Here is a 6,747-nt window from a genome sequence, read left to right on the forward strand (position 1 = left end):
GTTTGCAGTGGGTAGGATGGATCTCCTAACTATTGCATACCACCCCTTAGCTTCAGGTGTTAGGTCTCCCCTTCTCAAGACTCTTGGAGCCCCTTTTGTTTTTCTTACCCATTCAGCTCTGATGGCACAAAGGTCTTCAGCAATAGTCGTATAGTCAGGTTCTCCTATCATCCTTTCCTCATAACTTGCTTGGCTGAAACGTATGTTTTTCAGGCCAAGAGTTTTCATGATTGCCTTGGGGCTGAAATCAACTTCCACCCCTCTCACATAACTTTTGTAGGTAGGTTCCACGGTTGGATCCTCCCTCACTGCATTTGCATAAAACTCCTTCACCAGATTGATGTTGATCTTAGTGATTGGCTTAGTCAAGAGCTCCCACTTCCTCTTTTTGATCTTCTCCCAAATACCTGGGAACTCATCCTTTTCCAGGTCAAAGGGAACCTCAGCTAGTACCCTTTTAGGTCTCATCCATTCGGCTTGGATCTCATGGAAAACTGATTTGTATTTCCATGCATCAAATTCCCTTTCCTCCTCCATGGGTTGCTTGTCTTTTCTTCTTTTGTGGCTAGATGAGGCTGCCATTGGTTCTTTAGTTTTGGAGAGTAACAAGCTAAGGTTGACAAGGTGAAGTAAGAAAATGTGGTTAGAAGAGTGGTGAGGTTGTTTTCGGCAAGAGATAGTTATGCTATGATGAAAGGAAATGTGCAAGAAGGAGCTTTGGTGGTGTGGAGCTCGTTCCCTAATTGCTTCTTTATATTGCAAGCAAGTGAAAAATGGACGGCTAGGGTGATTTGTGAAGGATGGCTTGATGGTAAATATATGAATTAGGGAAAAGGACGAATTGCTTTTCACTTTCTTGGAAGTATTCTAGGTGCATTAGGTTGTACATGTAGCTATCTTTTCATGCAGAACTTCTTTTTCCCATTTGTTAGTTTCAAAGACCTTTGAACTTCCTTTTTGACCAAGCACCGTGCCTCCCCATTTGTCTTTTTCCTCCATTATTATCCTTCCTTTTGTACCTGCACAAACAAACAAATTTGTTATCATTTTTTTTTTCGGTCATGTGAATAAGGAAAAGCACTTGCACATGTTTTTCATTCTTTTTGAATTGTAGATCAATGATTAACTTTATGAGCTTATAGCCGTGACTTTTATATGTATGCACACTTATTATTGGACACCAAACTTAGTGTTTGGTAATGTCTCCTGATGACATGAAATCCATGTTAGTGTCCTTAATGAATGTGCATAATTCTTAATAAATCATAGTCACCTTGACTCTTTGATCCTAAACAATTTCACTACCTAAAGTAATTGAAATCAAAGTATTAAGACATGCAAATGGTATACTTGTCATGAAATTCTAAATCCAGAGGAACTTCTTGCTTTTCATTAACTGTGTTCAAAAAGGAACACCAAACTTAATGTTTGGTTGTGCACCTTGAATGAAAAACTAAATACAATTTTGCATAAGATTTGGAGATGCCTTCAGGCACACCAAACTTAGAGACCAATTGTATTTTACATGTAATGTTTAGTGCACCTTATCAACGATTGTCCTGAGGATTCACGTTCATGCATAAGAAACCATGCTTTATTAGATGCAGAGTAAAACAATAAAGAGTAAGGATACTAAAAACATGGGTTGCCTCCCATGAAGCGCTTCTTTAACGTCACTAGCTTGACGGTTGTCCCTTGTTAGGGTGGATTGTAGTGCTTGATGTCTTCTCCTCTTACTATGAAAACGTCCCCATTTGATTCCTTTATGATTTCCAAATGTTCCATAGAAAGAACTTTCCTGATTGTGAACACTTGAGGAAGCTGTGAAGGAATGGTTTTGAGGCCAGGTGGCATTGGCAGATAATGACTTGATATCACTTCATCTCCCGGAGAGAAACCTTCAGTGGGAATTTTCTTGTTTCTCCACCCTCTTGGCACTTTCTTTACAATTCTTCCCTCTCTCTTGAGGACTTCTTCTTTGACTCTTATGCCAGGAGGTTCCTTCTTATTTGTTTCTTTTAATTCTTGTGGCTTTAACTCTTGCAAATCTTGTTTGCCTTCCAAGGACTGTTTTAGAGTTTTAGTTGCTGGATTGCTTTCCTCCGAACAGAGATGGCTACTATCATCCTTAGGCTTTTCAGATTCTGGTTCAGGGTCAGATGCAGGTTTGAAAACATGGAAAATGAGCTGTTCATCATGTATTCTCAAAATTAGCTCTCCTTGTTCTACATCTATGAGCGCTCTAGCAGTGGCTAGAAATGGCCTTCCCAGAATGATAGGGTGTAGGTAGCTTTCCTCCATGTCCAAAATGACAAAGTCTGTAGGGAAGAAATAATTTCCCACTTTCACCAGCACATTCTCCACTACCCCTTCAGCTTGCTTTTGAGTTTTGTCAGCCAGTTGTATGATTACATCAGTGGATCTTACCTCATTCAGTTGTAGCCTCTTCATAAGAGTCAGAGGCATCACATTTATGCTAGCTCCTAGATCACAGAATCCTCTATCAATTTTTGTTTCCCCTATGATGCAAGGGATATGGAAACTTCCTGGGTCTGTTTTCTTAGAGACTATGTCCTTCTTGATGAGTGCACTGCATTCCTTGTTCATTATTACAGTTTGTCCTCCCTTCAAAACTCTTTTCTTGCTCAGCAATTCTTTCAAATACTTGATATGTGTAGGCATCTGCTGGAGGATATCAAGAAAGGGAATATTGATATGGAGAGACTTAAACGTCTCTAGGAACCTTGAATATGTTTTCCCTTTTTCACCTCCTCCTAACCTCTGAGGAAATGGTGCTTTTGGTTGGTATGTTTCCAGCGTGCCTTCCTTTTGCATATCCTTAGCTTGCTCCGTTTCGCTTTCCTGCTTAGCTTCTTCCACACTTTCTTTCAAGATTTCTGGCTCCTTTTCTGAGGGTCTGATTCCGTCTTCTTCTGAGACTTCCTTCAATGTGGTGATGGCCTTGCATTCTTCCCATCTCACTCCCTTTTGTTCCCCTTTAGGATTCTTTTCTGTGTCACTAGGGAACACTACAGTTGACTTAGGGGCCTGTTGAGAAAGTTCTCCTACTCGAGCCTCCATCCACTTGAGTTTTTCGCCATGGTTTCTTAAGGTTGATCTCACATCGTCCCTAAAGTTTTTCAACTCACTTATGTCCTGACCCATGTTTACTAACCTTCCTTCTATCCTGTTTAATTGATCTTGAAATTGTTGGTTCGGATTAGGTTGGGCAGGTTGGTTATTTTGGCCATGATATGGTGGTTGGGAGTAAGTGTTTTGTGTGGCTTGGTATGATCTTTGGTTGGAGTTTTGGTATGTGGAATTGTTATGTTGGTTGTGGTTGTAAGGTTTGTGGTTTTGTGGTTGGCTTTGCTGGTTTCCCCACCCAAAGTTTGGGTGGTTTTTCCATCCTGGGTTGTAAGTGTTGGAATGTGGATCATATGGTTGCCTTTGTTGATTTCCCACATAGTTGGCCTCTTCCCAATCACCTCCTTCAATGCTTACTTCCTCTTGATCTTGTGTGTGTATTGCAGCCACTTGCTTTGTGTCTAATTTCCTGGTGAGCTCTGCTAGTTGCTTGGCAAACACCTTGTTTTGGGCTAGAATTGTATCCACATGGTTCATCTCCATCACTCTCTTAGTGTTGTGCCTCTCTGAAGCATAGTAGTACTCATTCTCAGCCACCGTCTCAATCACTTCAATGGCTTCTTCCACAGTCTTTTTCCTGTTCAATGAACCTCCTGATGAATGGTCTACAGCCTTTCTTGATTCATAAGAAAGTCCATCATAGAAAATATGCAATTGCACCCAGTCAGGGAACATGTTTGGTGGGCATTTCCTTGTCAGCTCTTTGAACCTCTCCCATGCCTCGTAGAGAGTCTCACCATCCTGTTGTCTAAAAGTCTGAACCTCAGATCGAAGCCTATTGACCTTTTGTGGGGGGTAGAAACGTGCCAGAAACTTGCTCTCCACCTCATCCCAGGTTGTTAGGCTGTCCCTTGGGAATGATTCCAGCCACTTAGCTGCCTTGTCCCTAAGTGAAAATGGGAACAAGAGCAGTTTGTAGGCATCTTCCTGGACTCCATTGGACTTCACTGTGTCACAAATTCTCAGGAATTTGGTGAGATGTTGATTTGGATCTTCATTAGCACTCCCACCAAATGAACAATGGTTCTCCACCAGTGATATTAGCTGTGGTTTGAGTTCAAAATTGTTGGCCTGAATGGGTGGTTTCTGAATGCTACTACCACAATTCCCAGAGGTTGGGTTTATGTATGAACCAAGAACCCTTCTCTCAGGAATGGCATTGTTTCCATCATCTCTCTCATGGTTGTGAACTTCTCTATCCATGTTGAGATCTAGAGCTTTCTCAAAGTTGTCCTCAGATTCTCCTTCAGATTCTTCTTCTCCCAGTACCCTCTTCCTTCTTGCTTCCCTTCTAAGTCTATGAAGGGTCCTCTCTGGTTCGGTATATGGAGGGGTTGATGTCTCTCCTCTCCTACCTGTCATACAAGAACACACCACAAGCAACAACCAAGTGGAATACTCTTGGTTAATGGAAGAGTATGGTTAGAGCAGTTGAGGAATTAATTCAAATAGTTAGTGGGTCAGTGAGTTAGTTGCTTGAAATGAAAGGCATAAGAAAGAAAAAGCAAATAACAGAGTGCAGAAATTAAAATTCAACAAGTAACTTGAACTAAATTAACAAAACAAAAAAAAAATTGCTCAATCTAGTTAACTTCCAATTTGAGAATTGTCAATCGAAAACCAATCCCCGGCAACGGCGCCATAAACTTGATGTGCTATAACTGAGTATAGCTACGATTAAGGAAATTGCACAATCGGCAAAATTCCTTCCGGCAAGTGCACCGGTTATCGTCAAGTAAAAACTCACAATAGAGTGAGGTCGAATCCCACAAGGATTGGTTGAATGAGCAATTCGAATTAGAAGTTTGATTAGTTGAGCGGAATCAAGAATTGGGTGTGAATTGCATAAAGTAAATTGGCGGAAAATGTAAATTGCAAGGAATTGAAATGACTGAATCTTAAATTGCGAGAATTAAAGTGCGGAAAAGTAAATTGCTGAAATTAAAAGGGAATTGGGGAGGATTTGCATGAATTGAAATTGCAGAATGTAAATAGAAAAGGTAGATCAGAGATGGGGAGTTCATTGGGTATGAGGAGATATTGAGATCTCCGAATCAAAACATTTTCATCTCTTCCTCGACCAATGCATTCATTGAATCTTGCTTGGCAATCTTATATGATTGGATCCCAATTCCTTGGCTCACCAATTCTCTCTAAAAACAAACAAATTCCCAATCCCTTGGTTTAAATGTTCATAAGAAGAGATGAAGCTCGATCACTGATTATACCACACAGTTTCATGAACCACAATTTGGTAGGATTACATGTCACAATATCCATCCAAACCCCAATCCAATTCACTGTGAGAAAGCTTCTCTAGCATGAATCCTCCATTCCTTTCCCAAGGTTCCGAAGGATTCCAATTATGGGTAGTTTCTTTCCCAAGACAACTACCCAATGGAATTAGATCGAGAAGCTTTCTAACAAAATTCAAGAGAAAAGATTGAAGAAGAAGATAAAACTATTATTGATTCATTGAATTACAATAGAGCTCCCTAACCCAATGAAAGGGGTTTAGTGAGTCATAGCTCCGAATTCAAAACTAGAAAAATTGATGAAAAATTCTCAAGTGTCCAAAAGTAAAAAAAAATTCCCCTTTGACTTCAATTCTATCCTATTTATACACTTTCTAAATTGAGCTTCTGTTGTGATTCTTGGGCTTTGAGGCCTTTCCCTGATTTCCTTTTTGCTTTGGGTTTATGATCCATAATCCTGATGAGGCTGTGATCCCATTCTGTAACATTCATTGAGCAAACTTAGTGATAAACAAGTAATGACACAAGACTCAACAATTTGAAGTTCCAGACTCATCAATTCTTCAGGCCCAATCCCATAAACTATGATATTCAATTGGGTTTCATACCATAATAGGTTTAAGTTAATATTTGTGCTCAAATGCTAACTTAAACCTCAATATAATTGGCCCAGAAACCCTTTCAAAGAGTGGCGTTTAAGTTGAAGTTTAAGTTTCAGTTTAAGGTCAAACTAAAACTTAAACGTGGAATTGGAAGAAAGCACCCCAGGAGTGTACATAGTCGAACACGTTTAACCTCCAGTTTAAGGTTAAACTGGAGGTTAAACTTGGAAATGAAGAAAGCAACCCCTGGAGGCCATTAGGATCGAACACGTTTAACCTCCAGTTTGAGGTCAAACTGGAGGTTAAACTTGGAAATGAAGAACACACCCTGGAGGAGAAAAACCATCGAACACGTTTAACCTCCAGTTTGAGGTCAAACTGGAGGTTAAACGTGGAACTCTTCTGGTGCCTCTCTATTGCTTCTGGCGTTTAACCTCCAGTTTGAGGTCAAACTGGAGGTTAAACGTGGAATGCTTCTTGGTGAGAAAAGAAAGTGTCGAACACGTTTAACCTCCAGTTTGAGGTTAAACTGGAGGTTAAACGTGGAAATGCTTTTGTGCCTCCCTTAGTTCAATTCTCATTCTGGCGTTTAACCTCCAGTTTGAGGTCAAACTGGAGGTTAAACGTGGAATGCTCCTTAGTGCCCTTTCTCATTCTGGCGTTTAACTTCCAGTTTGAGGTCAAACTGGAGGTTAAACGCCAGTTACAGCATTTCCTCTCTTCTCATAATTTTGGCGTTTAAG

At 40.4% G+C, this 6,747-nt stretch overlaps 1 non-coding gene across 1 annotated transcript; it reads left to right on the forward strand.

Annotated features, from left to right (window-relative positions):
* The first annotated feature begins 3,820 nt into the window (after window positions 1–3,820).
* LOC112714061 (small nucleolar RNA R71) lies at window positions 3,821–3,924 on the forward strand. Its single transcript, XR_003159017.1, has one exon. It is a non-coding gene; the product is annotated as a small nucleolar RNA R71 (small nucleolar RNA).
* Window positions 3,925–6,747: the final 2,823 nt, after the last annotated feature.

This window comes from Arachis hypogaea, chromosome 9 (assembly GCF_003086295.3).
Source record: "Arachis hypogaea cultivar Tifrunner chromosome 9, arahy.Tifrunner.gnm2.J5K5, whole genome shotgun sequence".
NCBI classification, from domain to species: domain Eukaryota; kingdom Viridiplantae; phylum Streptophyta; class Magnoliopsida; order Fabales; family Fabaceae; genus Arachis; species Arachis hypogaea.